The sequence below is a fragment of the Diabrotica undecimpunctata genome, chromosome 2, assembly GCF_040954645.1.
Source record: "Diabrotica undecimpunctata isolate CICGRU chromosome 2, icDiaUnde3, whole genome shotgun sequence".
Taxonomy (NCBI): Eukaryota; Metazoa; Arthropoda; class Insecta; order Coleoptera; family Chrysomelidae; genus Diabrotica; species Diabrotica undecimpunctata.
The window spans coordinates 141,508,588-141,524,391 of record NC_092804.1 but is presented as its reverse complement, the minus strand read 5'-3'; the positions used below and the strand labels follow the sequence as shown (position 1 = coordinate 141,524,391).

At 31.7% G+C, this 15,804-nt stretch overlaps 1 protein-coding gene across 3 annotated transcripts in view; it reads left to right on the top strand.

Annotated features, from left to right (window-relative positions):
- Positions 1–15,804, top strand: part of LOC140434958 (uncharacterized) — a 36,608-nt gene that overhangs the window by 999 nt on the left and 19,805 nt on the right. The window lies entirely within an intron of this gene.

Sequence of the window (15,804 nt, the reverse complement as noted above, 5' to 3'; positions counted from 1 at the left end):
ATTGTTAAAACCTTTTTTGAGACTCTTAGAGTGAGGTAATTAAATTTTTCTTAAGTCATGAGCAGATAGGAAAATACAGAAGAAAATAAAAAAATATAACATTTTCATAATTTAGTCTTAACACTTATTTTCATGATTATCTTCATTATGGTGTTCTGAAATATGTTTTTCTTTCAAGGTGGAATCAATCCAGATATGGTGCTCTTATGTACTCACATAATATTTTGTAAACACACATTCCAAATATGTTGCATTGCCATTTTTTTCTATACTTAGATTTCATTTGTGGCTTTCCATTTTTCTATATTTGCACTATTCCAAAGTTCTATTCTATATAGAAAATTTGACTAATCATTGTTTTGCAAATTAAAACTTTGTTTTTTAGAGGTAGGCACGATATTCTTCTTACAATACAATTTATTTTAGTATAGATTTCTTTGTATTTTTTCTTATTTATTTCTTAAATATTTTGATTATTGTGTACAATATTGTTTTTGTTACATTGGCTGGCTTTGACAAAGTTTACACTGTTAAAAATTAGCAGATACATTAGAAAATGTTCCCAATATTCCTTTATGAGGGATGCTACCAGAGGGATATTAGGAAATACTTATTTTTTTTTTTAATTAACAAACTTTAACATTATATCCTTAATGGTATTAAGTAAATGAAATTAATTATAAACAAAGCATTTGTTGATAATTCAAAGAAACTAATAGAATCAATGATATCATAAAGATATACAGAAAATAATTTTAAAATAAAACATGAAGTATCAAATTGTTTATTACAGACATAGAAGGAAAATATATACCTAATTAAAGAAAAAAGATCCTTAGAAGTTTATTCTGCAACTGACACTTCATTATAACATACTAAAGTTGTGACCAACTTCATTATCCATTTTGTTGTTACCAACAAAGTGGTCGATACAATTTAAAAATAATAATTAAAATTCTATTTATTCATCAACAGTTGAAAGGTAAAAAGTTGTAACCCACAATCCATCTAAAACAAGTTAAAATACCAAATAAACTTGTTGTTTATTCTTCTTTTAACTGGCAAAATATGGTAACCAAAATATGGATACGATAATTTTTAATTTAACATTTTTATTGTTGTAAAACACATGAGTTGTAGATTATGACAAGTAAAAGGTTGTAAGTGTGATACAACCTTTTATCAGGTGGGCATCATCTCTATCATGGTCCCATGCAGCTTACAACAATTTTAGATGTTTACAATTTGTTGCTTGTGCATTTCTATTAATTTGCTCAAACTGTTTTTAATTCTATTTTTAACTTTTATTAATTATTATTTTAACATTTTAAGTGGTTATTAACAATAATTTGGAAATGAAGAGGAGAGAGATTTGTTGCATTGGTTACCAATTTTGAATACCCCTCATGATGACAATATGCTTCTGTATTACTCAAGGAAATATTTAATGTATAACTTTACACTATACGAAAGTAGGACACATAATGGATTCTGTTATTTATGGGGAGAATCTGATGGCAAGAGGGGAGCGAATGAAATATGCTCCAATATATATAATTAACTGAAATATTTAGAGACCTAAAGTCTTGAGGTAAAGATAAGATCATTCTTCTGTGACAGTTGCTCTAGGCAAACTGTGGAGGAAGTAAATCATACCTATTTGCTTTCAGGACACACCTACATGCCAGCCTATTCTATGCATTCCATAATAGAATCAAAATACTGAAAATAGTGTGAGCCCCCATGGAATATCCAACAATTATTACGAATAGTAGAACAAATCCAATGTCCTATGAAGTAATCACTCATATCACAAAGATTTTTAAAATTATAAATCAGTGCAGGGAGAGAGTATTAGCAAAGCTTGTCAGATTTGTAGTGTATGCAGGCTTTATAATCACCCTTAGAAAAACAACTTCCAATTTTTTTTGTCCAATACCTATGATAACACTAACACTGAAATTCCTAGAATAGTAGTGTCCAACAAGACAATTCAGCCTGGCCAGAACAGGCATGTTATATAATTATAACACACCTGTTCTATATCTACATTTCCCTATCATACTTTTGTCCAAATTGTGGTTATTAATTGTAAGTTGATTGGATGAAATAAAATTTTTCTTTTCATTAGCTCTAGTACAACTTTTTAGGAGGGCCTTTTCCTTCTTGGCTGTCTAGAGCACCAGTATATATGATCATGTTTAACATGAGGCCATATGGTTCAGTAAGCATATATATATATATATATATATATATATATATATATATATATATATATATATATATCTATATATATATATATATATATATATATATATATATATATATATATATATATATATATATATATATATATATATAGGGCTCATAAAACATCCACATTTATTCTCTTAAACTAATTGAACACAAATATTTAAAACAGTTAGTCTACAAAATAAATATCTTTATTATCTATACTGACTCTGAGGTCTTAGCTTAGTTAACATGTCACCAATTACTATATTTGTAAGAGTTGCTGCACCAGTATATTTTTATGTTTTTAAAAGCTCCATAACAAAATAATCTCACGAACTGTATCATGCAGGATCTATTATGAATAACACAAGAAATATTATGAAATTATGTATAATTTTCGTCGAATTTTCTAATTTATATACCAAATTACCCAATACATAAAATTTTTTAATTCATAATTTATCACGCTTTAAATACATAATGGTATTTTTTTTAAATTAGCTAAATACAGACATCCAGTTTTTAAACCAAGTATCAATATATTGGGTTTTGTTATTTTTTTATTGTCATGAACAGGTAAAGACTATCTAGACATGCTAATAATTAAATCAATAATGTTGATTTTTATCTGTCAGTTGTTGATGTGTTGACCTTTCACATTGAAATTGTAATTCCTAATTCAAATTTAATTTCTTTCAGAAGTAATAATGAAATATTTCACTGAGACTCACCGAATTGAGATTTTAATGATCATTACTTATGGGGATAATTCCAGAAGTCAAGTTGAAGTGGCAAACTTATTTAATCAGAGGTTGCCTATTATTTCGCAAGGTACTGTGCCTAAAATTCATGCATTTAGATGTGTCAAACCATTAAAAAAAAGACCACACTTTGTTGAAGATGATGTGAAAATGGATATTTTGTTAAGTGCCGTAGAGAATCCAACATCAAATTGCTCTCCAAAAAATGCGAGTTATACAACTGCCCTAAGTTGCCTATATGAAGAAAAACTTCATCCATATAAATTGACTTTTGTACAGAAGCTAACACAAGATGATCCAGATCATAGAATGGATTTCTGGGAAAGAATGATGAATACACTGAACTAGAATGAAGTAGCTGTTGTACAATTTTTTTTCTGATGAACCAACATTCACATTCAACAGGGAGGTTAACCAAAAAAAAAAAACTAGATATTGGTCAGCTCACCGGAGAATCCTCATTGGTTGCTTGAGAAAGTATTCTCAAAAGGTGAAAGTTTGGGCAGGTATCATAGGTGAATATATTGGTCCTATAGTAGTAGATGGAAGTTTGACAGCCGAAAAATATTTAAGCCTTACTAGAGGTGAAGTTACCTCGTTTTAGCAGACCAAATGGAAATATCAGGTTCCAGCAGGACAGGGTAACACCCCATTATGCTTTAATGGTAAGAACCTACTTAAACGAAATCTTCTCCAATAAGTGGATTGGACGAGGAGGAGGTACTATTGAGTGGCCAGCTAGATCGCCAGACCTTAGATTTTTTCTGTGGAGTTTTCTCAAGAACAAAGTTTAGACAACACAGCCAACTAGCATTGCAAACTTCAAAGAAAGAATAACCACAGAAATATGGAATATTTCACCTTAAACTTTGGCGAGTATTATAGAAGACTGTGTTATTGCCAACAAAAAGGTGGAGAACATTTTGAAGATTTATTTTAATATCTTGAAGAAAATTATAAATAATTTCAAAATTTCACCTTGTATTATTCATATATATACCCTATAGTTTGTTGAGTTTGGGTTGTTAAGGAGCTTTTAAAAACGAAAATATACAGGGTGTTTTATTAAAAATAAAGACTGGACTATGCTAGACCTGTGTGAATCATACATTTAAATTTATGTTTAAAAAACGCACCCTTTAATTTAAAAGTTGACGAATTCCACCGTTTTTTATAATTTTCTAAAATAAGAATTTTATTTCATGAGTGGTTTCTACACTGTATATAAAAGTAGTTTTAATGCACACAAGGTTTATAAGATATAGAATTTTTCATATAAAAATGATTGCACGTCATTAAAGATTTACGACGCAGAACCCCACAGCGTTGTCAAAACATCAGAATAGTAGTTAGTAAGTGAGGAATTTTTAAAATGTCAACTATTTGTCAAACTGTTATATTAACAGTAAATACACTTAGTTTTAAGACTACTGCAACACACTAAAATAAATAAGAAAACATTTTAATACAAAATTATATATTCTAAATTTTAAACTTACCTCTTTTAGAGCATTAATAGTAAAAATGTCCCGCCATTATTTCTTGTTCAAAATAATCTATCTTACATGAAAGCTTATCATCTTTCTACAGATTATTTAGTTGTTTTGGCATAGAGCTCAATCACAATTCACAACAATAATTAGCTATATTAGCAATAAAAAGCTATTAATCTAAATTTAATATGTATTTATAAATACAATTTATTAATATATAATATATTATGATCAAATTGTGTAAGAAATCAAAACATAAACAAAATTCTTATTCTAAAAAAGCGGCAACACTTTAAACAATTTTGCCACACGCTGAACTGTCATTAAAATTTGAAGTTTTTTCGTATCAGTTACGTACAATAATCTAGTCTATTTAATTAAAATAATTATTTTGTGGATTATAAGACATAAAGAGTTATTTCATAAAATTTATATTATTAATAATAACAAATGTTTTTGGTTATTTAATCAATATAATTCTAAAATTCCCAATATAGTGATGATTACATTTTTCTGATTATTATACCATGTTGACGCCTATGAAAAATGGAGCAGTTCCGTATGGGTTTCGTATTATTAGCTGTGTTAGGAAAATTTGAACTCTAAGGTTGACGTTTTGGAAATTTTCGGAAAGTGACGTCATTTTATATAAATTGTGACGTGCAACGTTTTTACTTTGAAAAATGTAAAAACATTTACACAGAGTAAAAAACATGTATTAGGTTTTTTATGTAAACCAGCAGCTTCGGACCTTGTTATAGGTTTTTCATCTTTGAGGAAAAATGCGCAAATAATATTTAATTTCTTCATAATTTGCCTTTAAGGATTTCACGGCATCGGCACGAGCAAACTGCCTGTTGTCACAAATAGGTTGAATACTTACGTGTTTGTTCTTACAAAATTTTTGTAATGCATTCCACCTATGTGTAGAACTTGAAAAAAAGATACAAATCGTGAACGATATTGAAAAAAGTGATCATTTCCATGCAAATTTCGACAGCAGCGTTTCCAATTAAATTTAATTAATGATTTGCGCAAGGTTTAAAATAGGCATAAATATATGTTGTTTTATTCTGGATTGGAGTCCCTTATATTTATATTTATAAGGGACATTTATAAGGGAGTTTAATATAAGTCCCTTATATTATATTAAACGCATTATCACAACTCTAAACTCCACTCCACTACTTGACAGTTAGCGATGTCTAAATCTAAATTATTCAAAAATTCTAAAATAACTTTCTCCAAGTTTTCACTTGTATCAGAAAATATAGGTAGAAATACCAAAAATCTTTCTTTGTTCTGGTATACCACTTTGAAGAAAATAGCGAATAATGACGGTTAGCTGATCTACGTGAGATATGTCAGGTGTTAAAATAATTAATTAAAGAGTAAAATTTGGCTTCACATATTTCGTTCACTATTTTGAGTTGTAAATATTTCAATATAAAACAAATAAATTCATCACATATTGTAAACGATAAATAGTTTATAGTACTGGTGCCGCAGTTTGCATATTTTTTCATATTTTCCTGCAAAAATTCATCAAACAGATATTATTTTCACTAAAAACACTTAATTTGTACCACTAAACGCTAAAGAATATAAAGAAATAAATTGAATTGTCGCTACCACACGTTTAAGTACTTCATGATAATATTTTTTTCATTTATCATTTGTTTTTCCAGTTCAGTGTCAATCATCATCATCATCAGTGGCATTACAGCTCGTTATGAGCCAAAGCCTTCTTCAGAACAATATTCCATTCGCCCCTGTCTCTGGCAACTCTTCTCCATGCTTTAACTCCGATGGATTTTAGATCATCCTCTATGTTATCTTGATACCTAAGTTTTGGTCTTCCTCTGGTTCGTCTTCCCACTGGTCCTCTTCGGTCGAAAATTTTTCTGATCGTTGCATCTTTATCTCGCCTAATTACATGTCCTATCCATCGAAGGCGTGCTAATTTAATACATTTTACAACGTCAGGTTCCCCAAAACTTCTATATAACTCAAAGTTGTAGCGCCTACGCCACAAACCCTGTTCTTGGATTCCTCCATATATTTTCCTTAGAATTTTTCTCTCGAAACGTTTAATCAATTCTTGGTCATTCTGTGTAATTGACGACGTATCAGACCCGTATGTTAACACTGGCCTTATTAGTGTTTTATTTATGGTAACTTTAATGTTTCTGGGTAGTTTTGGGGTTTCACCATATGTTTCCTGAAGCCATAATAGCACTTATTGGCAAGCACTATTCTTCTTTTAATTTCTTCGCTGACATTGTTGTCTTTGGTCAGCAGCGAGCCCAGGTAGACGAAGGTGTCCACACCTTCCATTTCCAGATCATTAATTAATAGTCTAAGTATCTGGTTGCCTGATCTAGTACAATACATATACTTGGTTTTCTGTGCGTTTATTTTTAATCCCATTCTAAGTGCAAAAGCCCTTAGTGATCGAAATGCTTCCATCAGAGATTCTGTGGACCTAGCAATAATGTCTATATCATCTGCATATCCAACCACTTGTACAGATTTATTAAAGATGGTGCCATTCGTATTAATATGGCACTCTCGAATTACTTTTTCTAGTGCAAGGTTAAATAAGAGACACGACAGTCCATCTCCCTGTGTCAGTCCATTTTTACAATGGAAGGGTCTGGAAAAGTCGTTTTGGATTCTGACAACACTCTCTACACCTGTGAGTGTAAGTTCCGTTAGTTGAACAAGATGAAGCGGCATTTGAAATTCCACCATAGCCTGTAGAAGTTTTTGTCTGTTGACTGAGTCGTATGCGGCTTTGAAATCCACGAATATGTGGTGGGTGTCAACTCCGAATTCAAGCGTTTTCTCAAGAATCTGCCTGACTGTGAAGATTTGATCCGTTGTTGATTTATTGGGTCGGAAACCGCACTGGTAGTTCCCAACTATTTTTTCAGCATAGGGGATCAATCTTCTGTACAATACGTTGGACAATACATTATATGCCACGTTAAGTAGGGTGATGCCTCTATAATTATCACACACCATCATATCTCCCTTTTTGTGAAGAGGGTGCATTACACCTAATTTCCAGTCCGCGGGCGTTTCCTTCCGTTGCCAGTTCAGTGTCAATGGTTCCGGTAATTTTAGATCTTTTTATAAAAATTACAATGGAGTTAATGTGATCACTGAAGATTTGATTCGATGACATTTTTTTTGTACATTTTTCCAATTATTCGTTCCTTTTGTCATTAGCGTTGTTTGCTTGGAAAATAATTTACAGACGTATCAGTACGATAGGTTGTTGGTTTCAGTATAAGCCAACCAATGTCTTTTAATTCGCTAATAATTGTTCCGCTAATAATATCGCTTGCAATAGTTAATTTTCTTGTGATTTGTTTTGATCCTTTATTGAATCGAATAGAAGACGATCCCAAAAATCTATTAATTAATTATATTAATAATAATTATTTATTTTTGTGGATTTTTATATAATCAATATCACGTTATTCTGTTAAATAAAAATTGTAAAAATTAAAAACCTGATTTTCGGGCCCCCAAAATTACCCCCAAATATTACGGGCCCTAGGCACGTGCCTAGGTTGCCTAGGCCCTAGTCCGCCCCAGGTTCCCATATATGTCAAAATTGGATCAATGTGCAGATAGTGTTATCTAATAAATGCATTAATAAAAACAGCTAAAGATAGAGAACCATTCGCTATGTTTTTAATCTCCTTTTTAACAAAATAGTCTCGTTTGGTAATATGTTGATTTTACATGAGAAGTTTAGACATTTGAGATATTTATAAACTAGTTTACTTTATGATAATGACCTTAATCCATAATGATTCACGTGAAACTGGCTTCTTTAGCAAATAGGTATATTTATGGTTTCTTTTAATTGCATTCAGTTCAATGCTTAAATAATACATTAAACGTAAAAGGAAATAATACATTTGCGTGTTACTATAAAGTACTATTAATTGCTTATACTATTTTAAATTAAACTGGAATTACTATGTTGAGAATTACCGTTTAACATATTTATGTTCATTATTTCTATCGTGCAGTCAAAAAATTCGATAGTTAGAAACCACAACTTTATTTAATTATCATCATCCAGGCTTTCCATTCCTGGAGGAATGAATATCGCTCTGTTCTTAGAGTGTTTTGAGATTCATTTAAGTACCGTAGGAAATTACTGCACATTCTTTTTTTTGTATACCTACGTTGTATGACTTAGCTTTAGTTACAATTTTTTCCATTCTTTTCTATTTTTACAAAAATCTCTCAAGTTTTTTATTTCCATTATTTTATTGTTTCTAATAGTCGAGCAGATAGCCAAGCGGGCCAGGCGGACGAATCCGATTGACTTTACTGTGAATGATCTATAGGACGGTGGTTCAGGCCCTGGATAAACAGAAAACAAAATGGCTGACGTAGTAGTTCAAAATTCTAAATGATTCTGTTACTGAGACTGAAATACGCTGGTGTATCGGAAATACCTATGGATTAGGAGTACGGCAAGAGATGGGAGCTTGCGTCTCGGTGTTACTCCTCCATAGATCCATGGAGTATACATATTGTCTCTAATAACCGGGTCCACCCATCTTTCTTTAGGTCTTCCTCTGTTTTTCTTTTTCCGCTTTAAACATTGTCACTTTTTGCATCAGAGAGTCTGGTTCTATAAATTCTGTGTATCCAATTCATCTCAGTCTATGTTCTATATTTTCTCCCTTTAATGTGTTATTTATCAGGTAGTTAACTCTTCTAATTTTACCATTTACGTTCTCATCGAAACCATAATTCTGCGCAAACTTGTCGCAAATATCCTTATCTTTTCTTCATATTTACCTGTGAGCCACATTATCTCGGCTGCATATGTGATTACCAGTCCAAACTGTGTATTTTATATTGCTGATTAGGTTCCTCCCTTTCAGTAGTCTATGGTTTTTCCAATAGGTTTTGTAGCCTGCTAGTATACACTCTGTTACTACCACATTTCTCAAATTTCATCCACTTGCTGTTACCCCTAAGTACTTGAAGTATATTATTTTTCACAGTAAAATCATTTAACGTCACGATTTATACAAACTGACGTCACTTGTATTTAAAATTTCCGTAACATCAACTTTAGAGTTCAAATTTCCCCAACACAGCTAATAATACGACACCCATACGGAGCTGTTCGATCTTTCATAGGCGTCAACATGGTATTATTATAAGAAAATAAGAAAAATGTAATCGTCATTACATTGAGAATTTTAGAATTATATTGATTAAATATTCAAAAACATTTTTTATTATTAATAGTATAAATTTGATGCAACAATTGTTTAAGTTTAATAATTCAAAAAATTTTAAACAATCGTATGTCAGTAATACGGGTATAAATAAAACTCAAATGACATTTGGGTGTGTGGCTAGAATGCCGACAACGTTGACGATAATTTACAATCTTATAGTAAGAATTCTGTTTATGTTTTTTTCTTTTGTGTATCAATTTGATTCGCAACTTTAAAAACTTTAATAAACTGTATTTATAAATATGTTCATATTAAATATAGCTTGATAGCTTTAAAAACTAATTATTGTTTGTTGTGTATTTTGATTGTGTTTGAAAAATGTCAAAACAACTGAATAGTCGATGTAGAGAGCTGGTGGCTAAATTATACATTTTTATGTGATCTTTTATAATATTATGGATCACATTATTGGAAGTGAAAAAGAAATTTTGAAAATGTGAATATTTCTTCATTTTAAAAATCTAGTTGACTAGTGTATTCAAATAGTTGACATTTTAAAAATTACTTACTTATTAACTATTCTGATGTTTTGGCAACGCTGTGCATTGACGTGAACTGATTTTTGTATAAAAAATTATATACTCGATTTTCTGAAAAGTATAATTTCCTTGAAAAGTATGTTATCATTTACTTTATTGCATTCTTTTCTGGAACGTATTGTTTTATTTTGGTTTTATTAATTTTTAATTCAGGGAAGTATGACGCATCTATGAATCAGACTCTCATAAATGGTAAATAAACTGTCTAGATATTTTTAAGTGACAAAGGGATTAAGTCAGTGGTGTTTTATATTACCAACACTTTTTGAAATCTTTAAAGAAGCATTACTAAAATGAAAACGTAAATGTTCAGGAATGGGATTACCTTTAACAGATATAACAGTATTTAGCCTGCAATTTGCAGATGACCAGCTAGTACCTGCAGGTGATAAAGAAGACCTGGAATATATGGCATGGAAGCTAAAATAACCCTACTAACTATAAACTTATTGAAAAGACCAAATATTTATGCATCTAATCGCTTTTCGTGACCCGTGGCAATCTTTTTTATTTCTTCTTTAATTATTATGGTTATGGTAGATCGGGACAGGGCCCATTTATGAACCTTTCAGATACTTAGACCTGCTAAAACGGGTCCATTGAATTACCCCTATCATACGGACTAGGCCAATAGGGATCTAGTCCAAATCTGAGCCCTTCCGAACGTCTTAGTAATCTTGTCGCCTCACAGAAAGCCACAAGTCTCTTTAAAGATAACTCCCTCATTTGGCTCGGTTGCATAAACATTGAACCCACCGCTGATAGGTCAGTGCCGAGTACTTCCAGAGGACATGTGAGGAGGTACTCCTCCTGATTAGAAAGACGGCACCATAGGCCATCCGCCAAGCAGATGAAGATGCCGCCTGTCTATAGTGACCGGTAAGCATATTGACCACCAGAGCATCTTCTACGATGTATAAGGAGAAGTTGGAACCCTATTGGTCAGCGGAATATCAGCAAGTGCTCTCTTGCACTCAAAAACCAGCTTGGAGTTGATTTTAGGCGGTTTCAAAGCCCTTAGAGCTGCTTTACTGTCAGAGCAGATAGAGATGGATCTGCCTGAGCAAGCCCTATCTATTATGCCCTGACCACGTACCAGGATCGCAAAGATCTCGGCCTGAAAGATTGATGCATGGGTGCCGAGGTCCTGGCCAGAATGAAATCCGATTTCGCTCTCATATACTCCAGCATCTGCCAGCTCGTCTATTCTGAACCCATCCGTGAACCAGGTGAGCCCTTTTCGACAGATCAGTGCAAGCTTTCGTTCCATCCACTCATCCCGGTCAGGAAATTAAACCAAGAAGGAGGATGAGAACTCAAATTAGGGGGCTATGCTGTCCTGTACCATAGTAGAAATTTTATTGTTTAGTCTATTGGGTGATTATTTTTTTTTTGTAAGTGAACTCGATATAGGCAGGTTTGTCTTCATTAATTTATGCGTCATTTATTATTCCAAGTCCTTGTTTTCTTCACTGAATTTTGGAGGTATCAATTTGTTTATTCGAATGTTTTATGAACGGTTAGTATTGCGTGTCATCTGCAAATATGGCCAATTTAATATTTTTCCTTAATAGGGATGTCACAGGTATATCATCAATTAATCTAGTATGGTCCTAGAACATTGCCTTGTGGGATTATTGCTTTGATTGGTCGTAGTTCTGAATATTTATCTTTCTGTTTAGTTCTAAAAGTCCTGTCTTCCAAACATGAGTGTATTAGCTAGACATAGTGGATGGAAAGGTATCTTTTGAGTTTAATAACAAGCCTCTGTGCCACACTTTATCGAGTGCTTTTGCTATGTCTAGGAAAATAGCTGATCATATTTAATTCTCTTCCAGAGATTTCTCTATACTATTTGTTATCCGATGTATTTGGTCTATTGTTGAGTGTTTATTACGGAATCCCAAATGATGGGAAAACATAACTTCTTTGTGGTCGAGTGTATGTTGTATTCTTATTAGTAATATCTTCTTAAATACTTTGGAGATAGTTGGTAGTAATGACATTTGTCTGTACCATGCTACTTACTGTACTGCTTTTCCTGGTTTGGGAATCGTCATTAGTTTAGCTGTTTTTCACGTTATTGGTACGTTTTGTAGCCTGAATGCTGTATTTATAGAGTTTTGGGATGGTCCTCATAAATAATTGTTGTAGTATTTCTCCTGTTATTAAGTCACAGCCTTTTTGGGATTATTAATATTATTTTTGATTGCTTTGGTTACTTTTTTAGAGGTGGTAGGCTTTATTATTCCTTGATCAGTATTGTTCACAACGAGTTCAGCACTTTCATCCTCAGTGTGTTCGGCTTGATCATTATTTTCTATTTCGTGATTTTGGAATATATTCTCTAAGTACGAAGCGAATAGATTTGCTGTTTGTTTTCCGTCCCATGCCCTTGTTCCATCTTCTTTTCTAATCGGCGGAATCTGGTTCGTCTCTTTATTCTTTTTGTACATTTCCAAAACGAGTAGTCAGTGGTTTGATCATCTGTCATACCGTTTAGGTATTGGTTTATTGATTCATTTTTGATTGTATCTATTCCTTTTTTTAACTGTTGGCTGAAGTTGTTTAATACATTTTTATTATCTGTTCTGTTTTTTCCATGTTTTCCTGACTTTTCTTTTTCTTTGAACCAGTTCTCGAATTTTTTTTGGGGTAATTTCGACGTTTGGTTTTTCTCATGGTTTGTATGGTATTGTTCCATGCTGCTTGTTATATATTGATATTTAGTTTCTTTTCTTCTTTATCAAGTTGTTAACTCCGGTCTAAAGCTGTTCCAGTCTGTTCTGTTATAAGTTAAGGTAGGGTTATTTTCTCTTAGTATAATATGCTCTCTAGTTGTCAAAAGTATTAGAGAGAGATCAGAACTTGGTCTTCAGCTTCTACTATTTTCATAAAATTTGTTGCAACTTTTCTTAAAATGAAAAAGTTATCAAATCGGGTATTTTATTTTTATCAGTGGACCAATATGTGGTCTTTGACAGAATTCAAAATGTTTTGTTTTTGTTTTTATATTTTAAAACTTAACCACAATTTGATTTTATTTTGATTAAATGATTTAAATAATAAAATACAAGATAACTTTAAAAACCTACAATAATTTTTTTAAATTTGCTCTAACATTCAATTAATAGAATCTGATTTTTCCTTTTTACATGGGCTTTTATGAAAAATATTGTTTTTGTATAATTCCAAACATCAGGAACTGATTAAGGTCATCAGCAAGGTTCTGAAACTACTTTCTTGTGTTAGGTATGTCTAACTTAAATATTATGTTTATATGAGATTAAGTCACAATTTTTGGTTGTAATTAAAATCACATTTTTATTTAACATATGTTTAACGTTTCCATTTTAACTAACACTTTTCACAGATAATACTTAGCTTCAACCAGATAAAATTTTGGATTAGCAATGGGCTCATCCTTATGTCCATTACTAGCAGATGTAGTCATGGAGGATTTCGAACATAACATTGTACACAAACAAGAAAACAACCCACAGTATGGTAGATATATGAAGATGGTGTGTTCTCCATTTGGCCTCACGGACCAGAAGCATTCGATAAATTTCTGATGGACATCAACAATAAAGAAGAATCAATCAAATTCAACATGGAACAAGAAAACAATGACTTAATTCCTTTTCTGGATATGCTAATCATAAAAGAAGACGCATGCAACCAGAGTCTACAGAAAACCAACCCACACCAACAGATATTTAAATTACCACTCCAATCACAACGTAAACATCAAAAAAGGATTTAAAAAATCCCCATATGATAGATCCCGAAGTGCCTGCTCTAATGAAAATGAGACAGAAAACCCATCAGCAGAATGCAGCAGGCTTTGGTTGCCAATACTAAAAGAGGAAGTCAACAACAAGAATATACCAACAATAGCAAAGTAATAGGAGGTTGATAAGTCTTGCACACAAAACATATGCAACACACAATACACATAAACACAAACCTATTTTTTTGCTCAATTTACGTACTTAACCACAATTACGATACAGTTTTTTATACAAACATATATCACAAAATTCATAAAACAGTCAAAATTTGATATTCTTAGGGTAAAAACAACCACCCTTAAATATTGTACAGCCATTATATGCTGTTGCCTACAAGATCGAGCTCCAGTATGTCAATTTTGAAATGACATAACCAATAAAAAAACGTAACGTTGGTTATACATTCTTCAGAATTTGTATAATAATCTTTTTTTGAAAACGATTTCCGAAGTGGAAATCGAAACGTCAAACATTATTTAGGTAGTTAAAAATGTGATTTTTATTCTTCTTCTTATTGCGCCGTCTCCTTTCGAAGGTTGGAGATCCAAATGGAAATTGTAGCTTTGGAAACTGCTGCACCTAAGATTTCTGTAGATGAGCGCTCAAACCATACCCTCAGGTCTTTCAGCCACGAGTTCTGGCGTCTTTCAACTGATCTTTTGCCCTACACTTTACCTTCCAATATGATTTAGAGTAATTCATATCTTTCACCTCTCAACACATGACCCAAGTATTGTATTTTTCTCTCTTTGATTATGCCTTGAGTAATTCTTTTTGTTTACTCATGCGCCGAGTACTTCACCATTGGTAACTTTTTGTATCCATGAAATTTTCGGCGTCTGTATTATATAAATCTATATTTCAAAGGCATCTATTCTTTTTTCTGTTTCAGAATCCATTGTCCAACTTTCACAGCCATACAGCAAAACAGAGAAAACGTTACATCTGATCATTCGAATTCTGAGCTCTAGACTAAGGTCTGATCTTGTAAAAAATGTTTTCATGTTCATGAGTGTTTTCCTCGCTTGTTCGATTCTTTATAGGATTCTATACATTTTCACATTACAATAGAATTTTCATTACAACCAATAATTATGGCTTAATCCCATAGAAACATAATGATTAAGATCATATTGTGAGGTTCCAAAAGTAAACTAAAAAGTAAGATAATTTTTCTTTAAATCATAAATTAAAAAAGATTTTTTAATTTATGATTTAATTGTGAAATCATTTTTCGCAAATTAACATTTATTCAGACCTTTGAAGTAAAAGCAGCTACATGGTAGTATCTTTTTGATGATAAAAATTTATGTAATATTCGTTTATAAAAGAAATCTAATATATTATTTACTTATAAAAAGAAACAATAGAATATTTCCAATAAAATTGCCAGTTCCACGAGTTAGTCCAGTCGTCAGAGATTTGACCTCTAAAAATTATACGAAAAGCTGAATTTTACTGAGAATGTCAATTTTGGGACCCCAAAATATATACAAAAAAAATTACTACTTTTACTCCCCGACTTTTCCCTAAAACGTCCCTCATAGAGGGGGAAAAATGAAAAAAAAAAAAAATCAATTTACAAAGAATCTGTACGTCATAGAAAAAAATGTTTCAAATAAAAAATGTAGCTGAGATAATTTTAAACAAAAATATTTATTAGCACTTTTTGTGTAAAATGAACCGATCTGTCAGAA